This window comes from Chenopodium album, chromosome 10 (assembly GCF_948465745.1).
Source record: "Chenopodium album chromosome 10, dcCheAlbu1.1, whole genome shotgun sequence".
NCBI classification, from domain to species: domain Eukaryota; kingdom Viridiplantae; phylum Streptophyta; class Magnoliopsida; order Caryophyllales; family Amaranthaceae; genus Chenopodium; species Chenopodium album.
Genome location: NC_137843.1, coordinates 35,687,576 through 35,705,587, shown reverse-complemented (window position 1 = coordinate 35,705,587; position 18,012 = coordinate 35,687,576). Strand labels below are relative to the sequence as shown.

Below are 18,012 nucleotides of genomic sequence, written 5' to 3'. Positions count from 1 at the left end.
ACCCATAACTCTCACAAACTAAACAAACAAGGCAAAGCATGAAAAAGAAAGAAAAATAAAAAAAAAATAAAACAAATGTTCATGAGTGGACTTTTGCAAATGAACAAGCACAAATGGATGCAATTCATTCTAAACAAGTAAGGGAATGCACGTTTCAAGATATCCAAGGTTGATTGAAACATAAAATATGCTAAGCATACAGAACTAATGAAATGCAATTCACCTTCATCTCAAAACATTTTTAACACATTTTCCCAATTAGCTTCAAATCCGCCTCTAGCGAGCATCTTATTGATTCCTCGAAGGAACTGAAAAAAAAAAAAGATTTAAGGGTACTCGACATCTCGACTATTGCACACCGCTCTATAGGCTTAAATCACATATCCCTCCACCAACTTCTAACTCAACCACAAAGATCAAAAGGTCTTGAGAAGGGTTGTAATGTAAGGGCGAGAAGGGTGAGGGTAGGCTAAAATTTAAAATTTGGTGGTATACCTAAATTGTGAAGCAAAGGGTGATCAATCCTCAACACCATAATCAGGCAATCACCAAACAAAAACACCATCACCCCCAAGCTTAATCAAAGCCAAAATCACAAACATATATACAAAAAGCGTAAGAACGCTTCTCCCCAAGCTTGAACAAAGCATTGTCCTCAATGCTTAAAATAGGGGGAAAGTCACTTACATCAAAATATTTATGAACTTTTTTTCATTTTTTCACTTTTTATTACATTTGCCAAAGCATTTGAATTTGCTTTGCTTTTTCTCATTTTTTTTTTCAATTTTTTCACTTTACACTTTATTTCATTGTCCTCACCTCTTTTAACTATGGACGACATTTTTAACTTGGCATTTTGCCTTTTATTCTCAAGATATATACAATACAAAACTTGCAATCATTATAAGAATCAATATACAACTCATCCACCATATACTCCAATAATGATCAATTGCATCACAAAAACCAATAATGGAAACAAGAATGAAACAAAAGGCTCAAGATCTATAGATATGTCTTGGAAAGAAGGTTTATAGCTCAAATGGATAGAAAGTAGGCAAATGAAAACCCAAAATAAAGAAATAGAAAACTATTTTAGTAAAAGAAAATCATTACCCCGAAAAGATGCCTTTGTCCTTCCTAAATGGCTCGGTCGCGATCTCGGGAGACAAGAGTCAAATTCTAGATAAAGCGTACAATAATCAAGGATCCATGTGCCGCTCATGTAAGATATGTAGAAGGCTTGAAAAAAATGAAACCTCACATGGTTATAGCAATAACTCACTATTAGTTTCAAATTCACCAAAAGGGAGCAATTGCAAATTTTAAAAAAAAAAAAACAGAATCCGGCTTCAAGGTCCCAAAAGTTCTAAAGACGCTACCTTAGCATACTTTATCCTAGAATCAACCAAAGATAATCTCAAACTGTGCACACCGTTACCATTTAAGAAGAAAAGCATTCAACTATACATGTCCAAAAGTATTATGTCCAAAGCAAGAACAAAACAAAGACGCATTGCAAATTTGCCTTGATAGAAACAAAAATCTTTTTGGAGTTTTTCAAAAAAAAGAAAATGGAAATGCATATTCAATCGTGCATGGCATATATGAACCAACATCCCACCAAACATGATAGAATGCCGTCCCCCAAGCTTGAATGAGACAACATGCTCAAACATAAGTCATAGAATCCATTGGAGGGGAAAAGAAAGAGAACAATCCAACAAACCAGCACATGTTCAACAAGTCACCAATCATTAGAGAAAGAGCAAGGAAAGATATTACCGGATGTTGGTGGGTGTAAACACCCGCAAATGACCCAATTAAACCTTTCAAGCCATGTACCTAGCAAAAGGCACACAAACATTTACACGAGAGAAAATCTATTCTAAAAAGAAAAGAAAATGAAAGCAATAAAACACGGCTTACTTCTTGAGAAAGGCTTGCTTAAGGTCCAAGCTTGACCGCTCTACAAAATAATATTGCAACGAACGCAAGAGCTTCTCAAATGCACTACTACACATTTCGTAAGAAATAAGGTAGGCAAATGACGGAAAGAGGATGTGCAACAAGCATAGTGCACACCCATGAGGACATAGATGCCAAGAAAAGGAAGAAAAATCAAAAGCAAATTCAACAAAATAAGAAGAACAAGAAGAAAAAGAAGAATAAGGCAAACTCTCCTCAAAATATTTTTGGGTGGCATAACACCCTTTTCCTCAATAAAAGACAAATGAGGGACATGAAAATCTTCATAGACAAAGGGGTCCCCAATAATCTAAATAACAAAGGAAGGGAGGGATTTAGGAGTATAAGGGATATGGTTGAAACTCCTTGAAAAAAGGACATGAGAGGAGGGAATAGGGGCTATGGTCTCACTAATGAACTCTTCCTCACCACCATGCCTCAAATCACCAATTAGAGCATGAAAATAAACCATAGAATCCTCAAAAGAAGAACACTCATGATCTCCATATCCCTCAAACATCCAACTTCCAAGAGGAACTACATAATCTTCTCCATCACAATAATGAACAACAACTCCCTCAACATCCTTAAAGCTGAAAGTCTCAAAACCATGCATGAAAGGATGCAAATTCATTTCAAACTCATCTCTCTCATGAAGCATCCCCAATGAACTCATTCAAAAGGCTATAAGTTTTCTTTTGACTCTCAAAAAAGATATTGAACATTTGTCGGGTGTTTTTGTGTCCCTTAAGAGAGTTATAACTCGAAGACTGGATTCAACGAAGCTGCCTGTACCTGCAAAAGAATGGAGCTTCGGATGTTCGGAGGTCCGCCTCCGAAGATTAAGTTAGTACGGATTCGGTGTAAAACGTGCGGAAAGTAAGTATCTTCTCGTATTCCGAGATCAGTTGTTCTTTGTTTTTGAGAGCAATAAATGATGTAATGATTAAGACGTTCCCATTAAATGGGGGGAATCTCCCTATTTATAGGGTCCTACAGAGGTGTGCCCTGTCCTAGGGTTTGGTGACCTAGGATTTAGGGCAGCGCCGTTTTGCGGTTCCTTGGGATTTGGGCCTTAAAGGCTGTCAGTCCCAGGGGCCATATATGCATGACACGTGTCATCATCTGGTAGTCCATTTGGACGCCTTTTTTGTGACACGTGTCACACTTTCATTGTGCCACTTGGCGGGGTATAAATACCCAAATCATTTACCCCTCACAGGGGTAAGGTAGCTCGCCACGTGATTGATGTGACAGGTGTCCGCCTCTCATTGGAGCGGCTTTTTACTGTTTACCATGGGAGAATCTAGGGGTTTTACCCTAAGACTTTTCACCCTTTCTATAAATAAGGGTTGACCTCTTCATTGCATTCACACGTTTGCGTGAATCTTGAGTGATAATCTTGAATCTTTGACTTCTGAGAATTTGTTTTCTTATGTGATAGCATCCGACACCCGATCTCTTATCCGCCTGTAAGCAGATTTCAAGACCAAACGGCTCTCGTACCTTCATCTAAGGTAACCGTATGATCTTCTCTTTCCTTATTGTTTTGTTTTTTCTTTTTTAAACATGGTTTCCCAAACGCACCCGGCACGCCCTAGGTTAGCGATCAGCCGGTCACCGGGGACGGCTGAATCTAGAACTAGGAGTGTCGAATGCTCACTCGTGGACTCCCCTTTAAGAACTTCTCCAAATCCGACCGTGTGTGTGGCTGTGCAAGACACCATGGCCAGAACGAAGCAGACCAGTCGGACGTATAGGACAGATGATACCTGGTACCATTCGAAAAGCTCGACCGTATACTCAGAAGGCTCCATTATGGCGCCTGTTGCCGAAGTCTATGATAATCCGCCTAGTGCTACTAGCACCCCAAGCTCCTCCATTTTGGAGGAGTTTTATAATGAACGACAAGTTCCCGGGCCGAATGATTCGGTGCCGAATGAGGAAATAGGGGAGGACATTACTGGCACTAGCCAGCAGGCCCCCAACTTGGACGATAGCTCTGATAATGACTCTGATTCATCATCTTCTAACAGCACCTCCATTGACTCAAAGGAGGCACCCTCAAAATTAAACGCTGCTAGAGAGTCCCTGTCAGCGGACGGGGGAGAAGGATGGGTAGAACCGTCTGCTTCACGCCGGCTAGAACGTGGTCCTTATTATTTGCATGGTCCCAAAGGCAGGCAAAGAAAATGACGGAGGACTTTGGGAAGTTCATTTCCAACCATGTCATGGGACATGGATTTCTTCTTTCTATGTCGGACGCTGAGGATACAGTCGTCTGGCAAGAGAAGGCCAGCTACGACGACCAATGTTTTGGCCTCTATGAGGCGGCCATTCTAGCTGGTCTTTGCTTCCCTCTCTATTCGGCAGTGGAGAGAATTCTAGAGGGATACCAACTGGGTATCTGGCAACTAGCCCCCAACACTTAAGTCAACATCTTTGGCTACGTTGCCGCCTGAGAAACGCTGGAGGTGGATCCCAACTTTGAGGCATTCGCTCATATGCATTATTTAAGCAAAATCCCCGAATCAAGCGGAGCCGAATGGTTCACCCTTACTAGCCATAAGGGTTTTATGATAATTGTGGGGAAGGAGAACAAATAGAAGGACTAGAGGACGAAATTCTACATAGTCTCCTCCTCCGATCGCCTGCGCAATTAGAGATACAACATGTGGAACGCGACCCTCCTCCCCTCGCTAGGAAGAAAGCCCTGCCGCCTGTCCTAAGGAAGACACAGGAGGAGATACTAGATCGAGGCATATTTACTGTGGGCGTTCGAACCAATGAAGAGACTGGGGAAAAGGAGGTCATCCTGCAAAGCTACATTCCCCGTTATGAGTGGCAACCTGACGGGACGTATTTGGCCGCTTGCGGTCTTATTACTGAGAGGCCGAGAGGTAGTAGGCCGCTTGGCTTTATTTTACTTTGCTAATCTTGATTCTTTCCTTAATTTCTAACTCTACTTTTTGTGAAGACAAAGCAATGGAGAAGCCCTCGTCCACCAAGAAGCCGACTGTACATTCTGCAGTGTATTACCGTTCGTCCATCTTAGGCAAACGGACAAACCAGGAGCAGCCGTCAGGCGGAGCGCCTTAGGTGAGGAACTTTCCCACTATACTTGGATTGAGTTTTATTGAGATCACCGGTATACTAACTTGTGTATTCCATGCAAGGTGGTTCATCCAAACCTTCTCACTCTAAACATCCGGACCCGAAGCTTCAAAAGCAGTCAGGTGGTGATGTTGGCACTTCTAGGAAGCCTAGGAAGCACATCGCCCATAATTCTGTTAAGGGATGATGAGGATCAGGAGGTGGATGGGAACGACAATGAGCACCCGCAAGTGGACAACAAGTATGATGCGGCTGTTAATGTTGAAGACCTTCCCTGATCCTTTAAAGCTTTTAAGGTATCTTTCTGCGCCCGGATGGCCATGTATTTTCATTTTCAGCTTGCGTGCCAAGTAACCGTGTATTTTTGCCGACCAAGGGGTCGGGTGAATCAACAATTCTAGCTCAGCCAGCTAACTTATCCAGTCGTCCATTATGACGGCTGTTATTTATGTGAATGCAGCATCCGGTCGTTTTGACCGTTTTGTTTATATTGGCGTTTGCTTTAAAAAATTTTAAAGCTTTCAATTTTTCAATATTATATGCATAGTTTTTTAGCTAATTATTTAACTTATATACTATGCGATTGCTTGTTTTACCGAATGTGCTTGCCTTTGGCCGGATGTCGATTAGTTTAAAAAATGGGTTGATTAACTTAGAAATTATTGATACTTAAAGAGTATGACTGGTTTCTAAGTCAATCAATCACTAAGGTGATTGCCCCAAACCAAGCGACAGACGGCCATTTTGAGCAGTCGGTTACACATTTGAGAGTATTCGGCCAAAGGCCTCAGCCGGACGATTAGACGTTTATTTAAGCCACTAAGTTTTTGAACTTAGCTTATAATCATAAGTTTAATCTGTCGGCCTGTATTGCCCAGAGCAACAACAGGCGGTGATATTTGAATAGCGTAGCCTTCAAAATAAAACTGTAGCCACTTTCCCCCTATGCTAGAATAGTTTGAAAAACTTAACGCTTTTTAGATTTCAAATTAGACTAAATCAAATGGCTGCGAGCGTTGCCTTAACGCAGGCGGTGGGGCTGTTTGGTTTTTGATTTATAAAACAATGTACCACCCAAGTGATGCCGTTATAATCCCCTATTATGGCAGACGTTTGACAATCATGAAAGCGGACTAGTACTCAAACAAGAAAGCTCACAATACTCATGGTCAAGGAAAAAGGTTCCGATAGCAATAATGAGAAGTATACTTATGATAATTTTTAATCTCTTAAATTATTCTTATAGGTCGATCTAGTACGGTTCTAAACCAATACCTGTGCAAATGATTCATGACAATCATGTCCTTGCAGCACGAGAAACGGTGCTATAAATCAAACTACACACTAATCTCAAATGGTCATTAATCGTCCATCGTTTATATGACCTCGATTAGGGATAATTTTCGATTATAATATTCAATGTTCACATTTGGCTTAGTACATATCATGGCATACATGATCGATCCAATTAGCGAAGCATATGGAATTTGATTCATCCTTTCTCGCTCATCAGTTGTCTTTGGACACTGCTTCTTGCTTAGGGTTATGCCATGTGACATGGGCAGGTGACCTCTCTTGGCCCCTTCCATTTGGAAACGAGCTAGTACCTTATCAATATAAGTACTTTGACTCAATCCTATCATCCTTTTCGATCTATCTCTATAGATCTTGATACCTAGTATGTACTGAGCCTCTCCCTAGTCTTTCATTGAAAAACATTTTCCGAGCCAAGCCTTTACAGACTCTAATAACGGAATACTGTTTCCAATGAGTAATATGTCATTGACATATAAGACTAGGAAGGCGATTTCACTCCCACTAACCTTCTTGTAAACACAAGACTCATCTGGATAAAACCAAACTTATTGATGGCTTCATCGAATCGCAGATTCTAACTTTTGCTTGCTTGCTTTAATCCATAAAAGGACTTCTTAAGCTTGCATGCCATTCCAGCGTTGTTTTGGTCGACAAAACCTTCAGGCTGTGTCATGTACACAGTTTCTTCCAAAATATCATTTAGGAAGGCGGTTTTGACGTCCATCTACCATATTTTATAGTTGTAATATGCAGCAATCGCTAGGAGGATCCGAACGGATTTAAGCATTGCGACTGGAGAAAAGGTTTCATCGTAATCAATACCATGAACTTGTCTATAACCTTTTGTTACTAATCTATCTTTGTAAATGAATACATTTCCATCTTTGTCGGTTTTCAACTTAAAAATCTACTTACATCCGATAGGTGTGTAACCTTCGGGTAAGTCAACCAAGTCCCAGACTTGATTTTCAAACATGGAATCCATTTCAGATCTCATGGCTTCTTGCCATTTAGCAGAGTTGGTGCTTGCCATCGCTTGCTTGTAGGTTGCCGGTTTATCTCCATCCATGATCAGGATGTCCTGATTCTCGGTTAATACTAAACCAATATATCTATCAGGTTGAGATCTCGGCCTCTGAGACCTACGTAGGGTAATGGACTGAGCATTTGCGTTGTCGGTTCGACTTTGCATATTTTGATCACTTTGACCTTCGTCAACAGATGCTATTTGAGCACTTTGACTGTCATTCTGATTTTGTTGCTCATCCTCACAAACTTCGTCGAGTTCGATTCTCCTCCCACATGTCATTTTAGAAAGGTGCTCCTTGTCTAAAAAGACACCGTCACGAGCAAAAAACAATTTGTTCTCCGATTTGTTGTAGAAGTAATACCCTTTGGTTTCTTTTGGGTAGCCCACAAAGTAAATCTTATCAGATTTGGGATGAAGTTTGTCAGAAATCAATTTCTTGACATATGCTTCGCATCCCCATATCTTTAGAAAAGACAACCTAGGAGGTTTCTTTGTCCATAACTTGTATGAAGTCTTTTCTACAGCTTTTGATGGAGCACGGTTCAGTGTTAGTGCCGCAGTTAGAAGTGTGTGTCCCCAGAAAGAGATAGGAAGATCACTAAGACCCATGGTTGATCGCACCATGTCTAACAAGGTTCGATTTCTCCGTTCAGATACGCCGTTCCATTGTGGAGTTTCGGGAGGCACTACTACAAAATGAGTCTTTTCTCGACGCTTTAGCCTCGACGCTTAGGCAAGGGCGTCAGGTGGTAAATATAATGTGCGTGTTTTCTCGACACCTAGATTGATTTTCGACATCAATAAGCGTCGAGAACAACACGTGCAGGGCTCGTGAGTTTAATTGGCTCTACCCACGATTGCAAAATTTCGGAAATAATAAAACCACCCATAGTACTAAACTTGAAAAACCTTTTCACTTCTCTGAGCTGTTACATCTAAACCCTAACTATTCATCTCTCCTTCATCTTACGAAATTCTGCAAAGTGATTAAGAAAATCATGGATTTCAATGTCAGATCTTCAATTTGTTCCCTTTGCACCGCTCATCAATAATTTTGCTTGCCTAATTTTCTCTTCCTGCCGGCCTTCAATGGTGTTTAATTTCGTCTTCTTGTTGCCGATAAAATTGAGGTACATCCTTTCCTTTTGGGCTTCATTTTTTGTTCGAATCGAGTCCTATAGCTTGTTTATAGAGTTTATTTTACAATAATCTCAAGAAAATTTGGTCTGAAATGGGTTTGATTCATGAGCAATTGATATTTTAGGGTTTGTTTATACATATTATTGAGTTTGATTTTGTGCTACTGTTCAATTAAATTCCTAGAAAAATCCGAAAGAAATAAAGGTATTTTCTTCAAATTTATTTCAGATTTTGTTTCAATTGTATTATATTTATGGCTATTTGTTTTGAATTCTTAATTTGTAGGGGTTTTTGCTAAATTAAATGAAAGGAGACCCTAATTTCGATCAGATCTAATTATCCTTTATGTTGAAATTCCAATTTCAATAAGCCCCTGATTCTATTTTCCTCTCAGGTTTGCACTCCGTTCCTCATAATGGTTTTATTTGATTATCATGTTTCTTTTGGGATTTTATTTTTTATTAGTTCAATTTGCGATATTAATTGTGTGTAATAACTTGCGATGTATAAATTCTTGAATATTCTTAGTGATTAGATTTTCAAATAGAATAGTTGCAATTGCTTAAGCTGATGATATTTTTTATGTTTTATGGACTTAGAATAAATGAATTAGTATGGTATCATTGAAGAAAAAATACTTCATTTAGAACAAAAACATTCCAGTAATCCACTAAGCTGCAATTTATGCTACACAAACTTTTTAATATTCTCTTTGTAACAATTAAAATGCATAAATTACTAGTTCTTGTTGCTTGAGCAATGTCTTTTCTCATCTTGAATTGCCTTTTCTTTTGTTCAAGTCACTGGGGGTTGAATTGTATAAGTCTATGGTACATATTTATGTATATTGTCAACCATAAGTTTTTGGTTTACATAATCTGCAACTAAGCAAACCATGCTTCAAAGGATCCGTTGCTAGCAGTTGTTACAAAGTATGATTTAGTGGTTAAATTCATGTTGGATATGTACTCTAGATATTTTTTTTTGTTACGTAATAGTTTGTGGTGCAAGGTTAGAGGGGAGAATTCTATAGATAGCAGTTACTAGTTGCTACGATGTACTCCTCTATCTCTAATTGTATTTTCTCAGGTATATAAGTTTTAAAAGGAATCAAGCATCGTCTTGTTATTGGTATGATTTTCTTATTATTGTATAGTACTTTATGGGTGCAAGCTCTCTATTTCATGAAGTTGAATATGTATTCTTTATCATTTACATGAAGCCTTGACGTGTCTAGTATCATGGTGATCTTAGAATGATTTCTGTTTTGTCTACATGTGCTTGTGTTGTCTAAGAGTTAAGCAAAAGTAGCTTCAACATTGTCATTTTTTTCTATCTTTAGCTGACCATGGTCTATTATCCATCTAATGATGGTCCTTTTATCTATAGTCTATCTCACTTGTGTTTCGTATCTTGTCGTGTGCTTGAACCGTGATATTTAGCATATAATTTGTAGTCATCAGATTATGCTATAACTATTTTATAGATGTACATGTTATCTTTTGGCCTTTTCTAGCTCTTTATTTCCCTTGTATTTTATCTTCTGAATTCGCTATTTGTATACTTATGAGTTTATAACTCAATTTGAGCTAGATCAGTAGGAAATAGAAATGAATTGTGTGGTATATGAATGAAATATCCCATGTATTGTCCTGGGAATGCTTCTCTACCATTCTATACATTTTTTTCATTGGTAATTCTCAAAATCCCTTGCTTCTTCTAAACACTAATAACATCAAAATTATAACAAAGTTGTTGCTGTAGGATGCTGACCACATTGTTGTCGCTCCACCTTGCTATTGTTGCTGCTCAATAATGTTGTTGTGATGTTGTTGGTATTTTCTATTTGCTAGTTATTGCTGCTTCCTGCTGTTTAGCCTTCTTATTTCCTTGTTGTTTGCCTGTTTTGGGTTTCTTCATCACAATACTATGCTATTGGCCTATGCATGTGACCTTACCAGCACTGTTTCATCGGAACTAGCTAACATTAATTCACTAGTAAGGGAAGTAATTAACATTACAACGTCTGCTTGCCGTTGAATGTCATATATGTATATGTATAGACTTGAACCAAGAGCAAAGATCGAGGCAGCTCTAGATATTGTGAGCCGCTCTGATAATGTTCGTAGAATAGATCAGCAATATAATGAGATTTGGGGAATCATTAATTACATAAGAAATAGCTCTTGAGTTCTTAAGGGAGAGTGAATACTTTACCTAAAGAACCTGAATCCAACCAAATGGTTTTGTCCTGTTTTTTCTCAGCACTTACTAGCTAACATGTCAACTTCCAATCTGTTTCCGTTTGTTTAGCTAACATGTCAGCTTCCAATATGTCAGCTAACTTGTCTTCAGGGGGAAATCATTGATGTTTCTTTCTTGGCAGTTTGATTTATTTATTTTTTTAAAATAAAACGCACATATGGTTTTCAATTAATGATTGATTATACTGTTATGATATGAATGATTAGCATTTTCAAGTCCTATAAGGTCATCTTTGTGCACATGTTATTTGCTGGTATCCTATCTCGATAGATGATTAGGATTCTCTTCTTATATTTCTTCAGGCACTAGTATAATTACTAAGCAAAAATGTGAACTTTACTTAAAATGTTGAGTGCTTTTCCTGTGTTATGATAATAAGTGTTGAAAGCATAAGTAGCATGAGCAAATACATTATCAGGCTCATAGCAAAACTCGCCTGAACAATCCTCTTGTCAGCTCTATCTCTTGCAGTATAGTAAGTCTGGTTTGTTGTATTATTAGACAAAACAGACCCAGACTCAGTGAGATGCAAGATATAGATTGGCTTCCCATTTCCATCAAGTAATCCCCAATTCTTTTCTAAGGTGGCCTCATCCTTTGGCATCCCCCTTAGACTGCCAGCCTGATGTTTGTGTAATGCTTGTGTGTGTGTGTGTATGTGTGTGTAAGATTGCTATTATAAGATTGTTGTTATAAGACTGCCAACCTGACTTAGTGTTGGCATTCTCAAAGACATTTGTGTAATGCTTGTGTGTGTGTGTGAAATTTTAAAATGCTTGTGAGTGTGTGTGAAATTTAGAGCTTGTGTGTGTGTGTGTGTATAAGCCTATATTGTATAATGTACTAATTTATACTTTGTATTTTTTTTTTTTTGAAGATTGGAAAAGGCAATGTATGTGCAACAAGAGAATAGGCCGGGATACTTGAGCATCAAAACAAGCGACTAAATCGTTTATAACGCCGTCATCTATCTATTTTAATTTGGTTTTTAGTCTTAGTTATATTAGTGATGTATATATTTAGGGACAAGCAACTATAATATGCGACTTTTTTTATATATTATTATTTTTATTAATTTTGTTGATGTTTTCTTTTATAAATTTGGTAATTAACTACGCACTCTTATTATTGTTGATTAATTATTATTTTTTTTTTTAAATCTGATCTAGTTATATAGAATATTTGTTTATTTTAATTTTAATGTTGTTAATTTAATTAATGATAAATTTTAATAACTATAATGTATATATGATGGTAATAATTTAATAAAAGGAAAAAAAAAAACTTAAAAAAAATTCTAGACGCTTTTTAATGTCTACATATTTTGCAAATTTTTACATTTCAAGAGTTTCCCGCTATACCATAGACTGACACGAATAAACGCAAGACAACAAAAATAAATTTGAATATGTGGACTTGTAAAAGCGTCGCTAAAAAACTACACAAACTTGGGATAATGCGCGAAATACGTATTTTCCGACACTTCGTATATTAGTTTGGACATATAAAAGCGTCGATATTCTCGACGCTTTTTTGTGTCCCTCAAAATTCTCGACTCACGTATTCTCGACGCTTTTTAGCAGCGTCGAGAAATATTTTTTCGACGCTTTTTAGCGTCGAAAAAAGGCCTAAAAAGCGTCCAAAAAACACGCTTTTTGTAGTAGTGAGGTATCGGTTTTGAAAGTATCCCATGATCTTTCAGATGGTCATCGAATTCTTGGCTCAAGTATTCACCACCTCGATCTGATCGAAGGGCTTTGTTTTTTTTTGCCAAGCTGATTTTCAACTTCACTCTTAAATTCTTTGAACTTTTCAAACGATTCAGATTTATGCGACATTAGGTAGACATAGCCATATCTACTATAGTCGTCTGTGAAGGTGATGAAATATCGATGTCCATTTCTTGTGGCGGAGCTCATTGGTCCACATACATCGGTATGTACTAGACCCAATAAGTCACCTGCTCTTTCTCCCAACTTGGAGAATGGCTGCTTTATCATGTTGCCTAATAAACATCCTTCGCAATTCTCAAAAGATTCTAAATCGAAAGAGTCAAGAACGCCTTCTTGATGCGTTTGATGTTAATGTGGCCAAGACAACAATGCCACAAGTAAGTTTGATTTGACTCCATGGTCTTAGCTCTTTTGATATCATAATAAACAATTTTTTCTAAACACACAAAAGTGTCATTTCCATAAATATAAACAAGACATGAAACAAAAGTCTTGTGATCAAAATGATGTCCAACGTCATGAGATCAACGTATGATAGATAAAACTCAACAAGTTTTAGAATTTAGACAAAACACATGAGATTACAAGCTTTCCTTGGAAATTATCTTCATCTTCCACTTATGTACTCATGTCCACTTGAAAAGCGCCGCTCACTTTGTTCCTGAAATAATCAATTCTGTAAAGAATACCATCATAACATCTTCTGTATAGATTGAATCAATTATGTTCCTTCCTTGCATGTGTTTCATAAAAGAAAATAAGTAATGAGAGTTAGAGTCCCCAAGTTTAATCCAGTCCACCCTGGATTTTTGCTTGTAAATGGACTCTTGGATACTCATCCAATGTTTAATCATTTTAACAGCTTCAGCCCCTTTACAATGCAGAATAGAATTAGAGTAATCTAGAGCAAGTTAATCTTGAATAGAGATTAAGGAAGTAAGAGCCAGATCAACTTTCTTATCAACATTAGCAAAATATCTAGTGTTTAGATTTTTAAGGCCACTTTTAACAGATTTAAGATTCTACCAGACAATCAACATAGCAAAAGCACCTAAAGCTTCCTGTCAGCCCTTTTCAACAGTAGGACAGAACTCATCATGATCATCTAAGCAATTCAGAAAATGAAAAGGCCTACCCTTAGTAGGAATAAATCGACAAATTTCAACCAGAATAGGGCAGTGATCAGAAAAGAGGGGAGAGAGATAGATTGCTTCAACATGATTATAGACACCCAACCAAGCATGATTTACAAGCCCTCTAGCGATCCTTGTAGCAATTCTATCAGTTCCATGGCCTTTATTAGACCAAGAATAAAAACAACCTTTACTCTTGATTTTACACAAATCAAGATTATCAACAAAACCTTTAAAATGAATGACCTCATAGTCAGTTATAGCATTACCATTAATTTTGTCCTTGGAATTAAGAAGAAAATTAAAATCACCAATAATAATCCAAGGCCCAATAACAGTCCCTAGACCAGAAATACCATCCCAGAGAGGAACTCTATCATGAATTGAGGGCAGGCCATACACAGAAGTATAATAAACGTGATGATGAAGATCCTTAGAATAAACTTTAGCATGAGAAGAAAGAATAGATTTGTTTACCTTCTCCTACATCAAGCCAACCTATAGTCTACCTCTATGAGAAGATGAATAGTTACAAAACCAAGACCAAGCAGGTCCAAATTTCTTCTGAAGCTTAACCCTTTTACCAAGCTTAACCTTATTTTCCATAATACCAACAAAATCTACAGAATGTTTAGCAAGTAGTTTCTTTACAGAAGCTACTTTGTTAGGGTCATTTAAACCCTGATATTCCAAGATAGGATAATCATGACCCTAGAGGGGGATTACCATCATCCCCGTTAGGATTAGAAACCCCAGCATCATGAACATCCTCAAGCAATGCAGAATAAGGGTTTGAAAAAGGAACACTTGAAAATTCATGAGCTTTGCTATGATTTCTATGCTTCTTCCCTACATCTCTCCATTCTTCAAAATTAGCTTGTTGAGCAGTTGGAGCAGGATTAATCATAGTTGCACCATGAACAGTCCCATTTTCACTAAAAGTAGGAACAGGAACAGAGGTTACAGGAACTGTAGGGACAGTCTGAGCTTTAGGAACCCAGATTATAGCATGTTCCTTTAGTGTAGGTTGCTTCTTCTGAGCTTGAACCTTAGGCTTAGCAAGAATGCTACAGTCATGACCAACTTTATTACACTTCTTACAAAAATGAGGGGTCCGTTCAAAGAGGATTTTCTGCTCAATGAGCCTACCATCTAGACTTTCAACCCAGATACTAGGTAAAGATTTAGTTATATCAACTTCAATTAACAACCTAGAAAATCATACCCTTAACTGTTTAGAAGTACATTCATCATCACACAAAGAAACCCCAATCACACTTCCAATCCTACATAAGTATCCATGATGTGAATCAAGAGGCTTATTCTTTTAAAGGATCTAATGTACTTTTAAAAGGTCTAAATAGCACCATTATAGGCTGCCCAAACAAAGAAATAAACAAGGAAAGGTTCAATAGATCAAATGGGAAAGAAGGATGCTTGATTTGCAAGGAAGAAGAAATGACACATTCGGCTTCTGGCGGTGATTGTGAAATCCACGCGCTACTCCAAGGGCCACGCGCCACCTCCTTCAAACCACCTTGAACCCAGCTACACCATGCGCCGGCGCATGTGGCAAGAATCAGCGCGTGTGGTGGTCTAAAGGTGGCAAAACGAAATGGATAATTTTCCTTCCTTAGTTATTTATCTAGAGTTTTTGCTTGCAAGTTTTTACCTTTCACTTGAGAGGGTTTTTCTTGGTTTAAGCACTTAGGATAAGGTTTATTTTCTGTTATTTAATTGCTATAAACATGCTAAGGTTGTTAGGAAATGTTTTAGTTACACTACTACAAAAAAGGCCAAAGAGACCCGTTTAAAGAGGCGAAAGAGACTGCTTTAGAGGCAGTCTCTAGCTCAGTGGTCTCTTTGGCAAAGAGATTGCTTTATTATAAGCGGTCTCTATAATGAAAAAACTGAGATCGCCTATCTAAGATAAGTGGTCTCATTTTTTAGAAAATTGGGATCGCCTATCTAACATAGGCAACCTTTTTTTTCAGAAATCTGAGACCGCCTATTTAAGGTAGGCAGTCTCTTTTTCGAAAAACTAAGACCGTTTATTTAACTCAACCGGTCTCTTTGGTCTCATTTAAAATAAAAAAGAATTAAGCATTTAATTATTCTTATAGATACGGAGTACTATGTTGAAATTACTAGATTATTACAAGTTACACCTTCACATTAAAAGAATCAAAATTGTATAATTAAATGTTTCATATTTAGATACAAACGATTTTATCAAACTTGAAATCCATTACAAAATTATATACTACCTCCGTTTTTATTTAGTTGACACGTTTTGACTTTAACACTATTCATACACCTCCCTTTGACTGTGTTTTGTGCTTTATACGTAATGAAAATACAGGCATGTGGGATCTTGTTAGATTCGTCACTTTATATACATTTAAAATATCAACTTTTCATAATTTTTGCTTATCGTTAATTAAAGATATTAATGATTGAATAAGTGCATTGACAAACGTGACTAAAGAAACGTGTCAACTAAAAAAAATGGAGGAAGTATGAATCATTGAAATTATATGTATAATTATATACAAAGCGGAAGAGATGGAAACAAATTCTTCAACTGCAAAATCTCGAACTCTCAATTGTCCAATACTTTCAATGTTCTTACAAAATCACATAAACTCGATTCCAGAAAAATCATTTTCTAAAACCATCAAAATAACTTATAAATTACTTAATTTTCATTAAATAAATTGTAAAAACAACTAAAAATAAACAATTACCTCACATTTCATCTAGTAAACCAATGAGTTAACAATAGATGATGGCAGAAGAAATGTAACTGAATAACCACCTTTAATTTCATCTTTTGCATATTATCAGATGTTGCCCTTCCTTTTCATATAATTCATGTAATTGGGCTTCAATTTCCACTAGATTGCAAGCATTTTACTCTGTTCAAATTCAAACCCAGATCTGGTCAATTAAGATTATAAGAGATCAATACTAAAAAAGAAAAGGAAGTACAAAAAATTTGTGATAAATTGAGTAATTTACACAGATTATAGTTTGTAAATCTTAAAATTTTGATTTGCCTCTTGAACCTTGTACAAACTATTCATAAAATCGTGGCGACAATTGATAAACCATAGATTCAAGAAAAACAATAATAAAAAAATAATAATTAAAAAAAAACCAAACATTCAAATTAGAATAAATACGAGACATCATAAATGGCAATAATTTCTTTCATTGCTTCCTAGCTGCACCCATTTGCACCTGCCAACATTTTAACGACAAAATCAAAAAATTAAAACAGATTTGATGAATTGCGATTGTAGCCTACTTGGCTTTGACAAATTTCAAAAGTTATTAGGGATCTAGGATTTTTGTTCATGCTTACCATCGGATCGACGAAGTTTCCCATGGAGTGAGAAACTGTTCGTTGATACCGTAGTTTCCCATGAGAGGAAGATTTGAAGAAAAAGATAGGGACTAAATAGAGAGAGAAGAGAGAGAGCTAGGAGAAGAGGAAGGACATTGAGGCGGATTGAAGATAGGAGAAGTTCTAGGGTTTAATTAGAGCTAGTGTATGAGAGACCAGTTTAGTAATGTAATAGGTCTCTCCAAATTATTTTATTTTATTTTATTTTATTGGGAAAAATAAGGTGAGACCGATTATCTTAAACAATTTTTTTAAAAAAAATATCGAGAGAGACCTATTACCTTTAATAAAGGGTCTCCCTTTTTTTAAATTAAAAATTTAAAAACTAAGAGAGACCTGTCATTTCTTATAAAAGGTCTCTCTTAAATTTTCACTTTTCTAAGATAGGTCAAAGAGACCCGTGATTTGAAAAATTCGGTCTCTTGAAACAAAGAGATCGGTTATCTAATTAAAGGGTCTCTTATTTACGGTCTCTTTGACCAATTTTGTAGTAGTGTTAATTAGAGTTTGTTTAGGATTAGTTTTCCTATTCTAATTAGGAGTAGTTCTTCTATTCTAGTTAGGATACTTAGGGAACAAGGTTAGGGGTTTGTCCTAATCCCTTTAGGAATAGAATTAGTTATTTTAGTCTATAAATAGAGGAATTTCGTGACTCTTAGATACATGACATAAAATAGAAAATCAGATTAATTTCAATAAAAATTGTTTAGCTTTGCTTAAACGTTTTCTTGCTAGTTTTCAATTCAAGGGATTTGTTTTGATAATTAGAACGTGCAATTCTTAGTTCTAGGAGTAGTCTAAGATTTGTTCATCAAACTAATTAGTGCTACGAGTATAAGTAGTTTGATTAGGCATTGAATTCGTTCCAAGAGTGGTCGTTTTTAAGGTCATATCCGGTTACTT

The 18,012-nt window shown here is 36.8% G+C and overlaps 2 long non-coding RNA genes across 5 annotated transcripts; one reads left to right on the top strand and one right to left on the bottom strand.

Annotated features, from left to right (window-relative positions):
• Positions 1-8,344: 8,344 nt before the first annotated feature.
• Positions 8,345-11,993, top strand: LOC145562414 (uncharacterized). 2 transcript variants are annotated; one of them, XR_014094379.1, is made up of 4 exons: positions 8,345-8,559; positions 8,855-8,963; positions 9,659-9,700; positions 11,712-11,993. It is a non-coding gene; the product is annotated as an uncharacterized LOC145562414 (long non-coding RNA). The 2 variants fall into 2 exon arrangements; XR_014094378.1 differs by lacking the exon at positions 9,659-9,700.
• Positions 11,994-12,041: 48 nt separating this feature from the next.
• LOC145562413 (uncharacterized) lies at positions 12,042-17,290 on the bottom strand. Of its 3 annotated transcripts, XR_014094376.1 has the most exons (4): positions 17,068-17,290; positions 16,722-16,943; positions 16,448-16,618; positions 12,043-13,228 (listed from the first exon to the last, which is right to left on the bottom strand). It is a non-coding gene; the product is annotated as an uncharacterized LOC145562413 (long non-coding RNA). The 3 variants fall into 3 exon arrangements; XR_014094377.1 differs by having other exon boundaries at positions 12,042-13,228; positions 16,519-16,943; XR_014094375.1 differs by having other exon boundaries at positions 12,045-13,228; positions 16,448-16,943.
• Between the last annotated feature and the right edge of the window lie 722 nt (positions 17,291-18,012).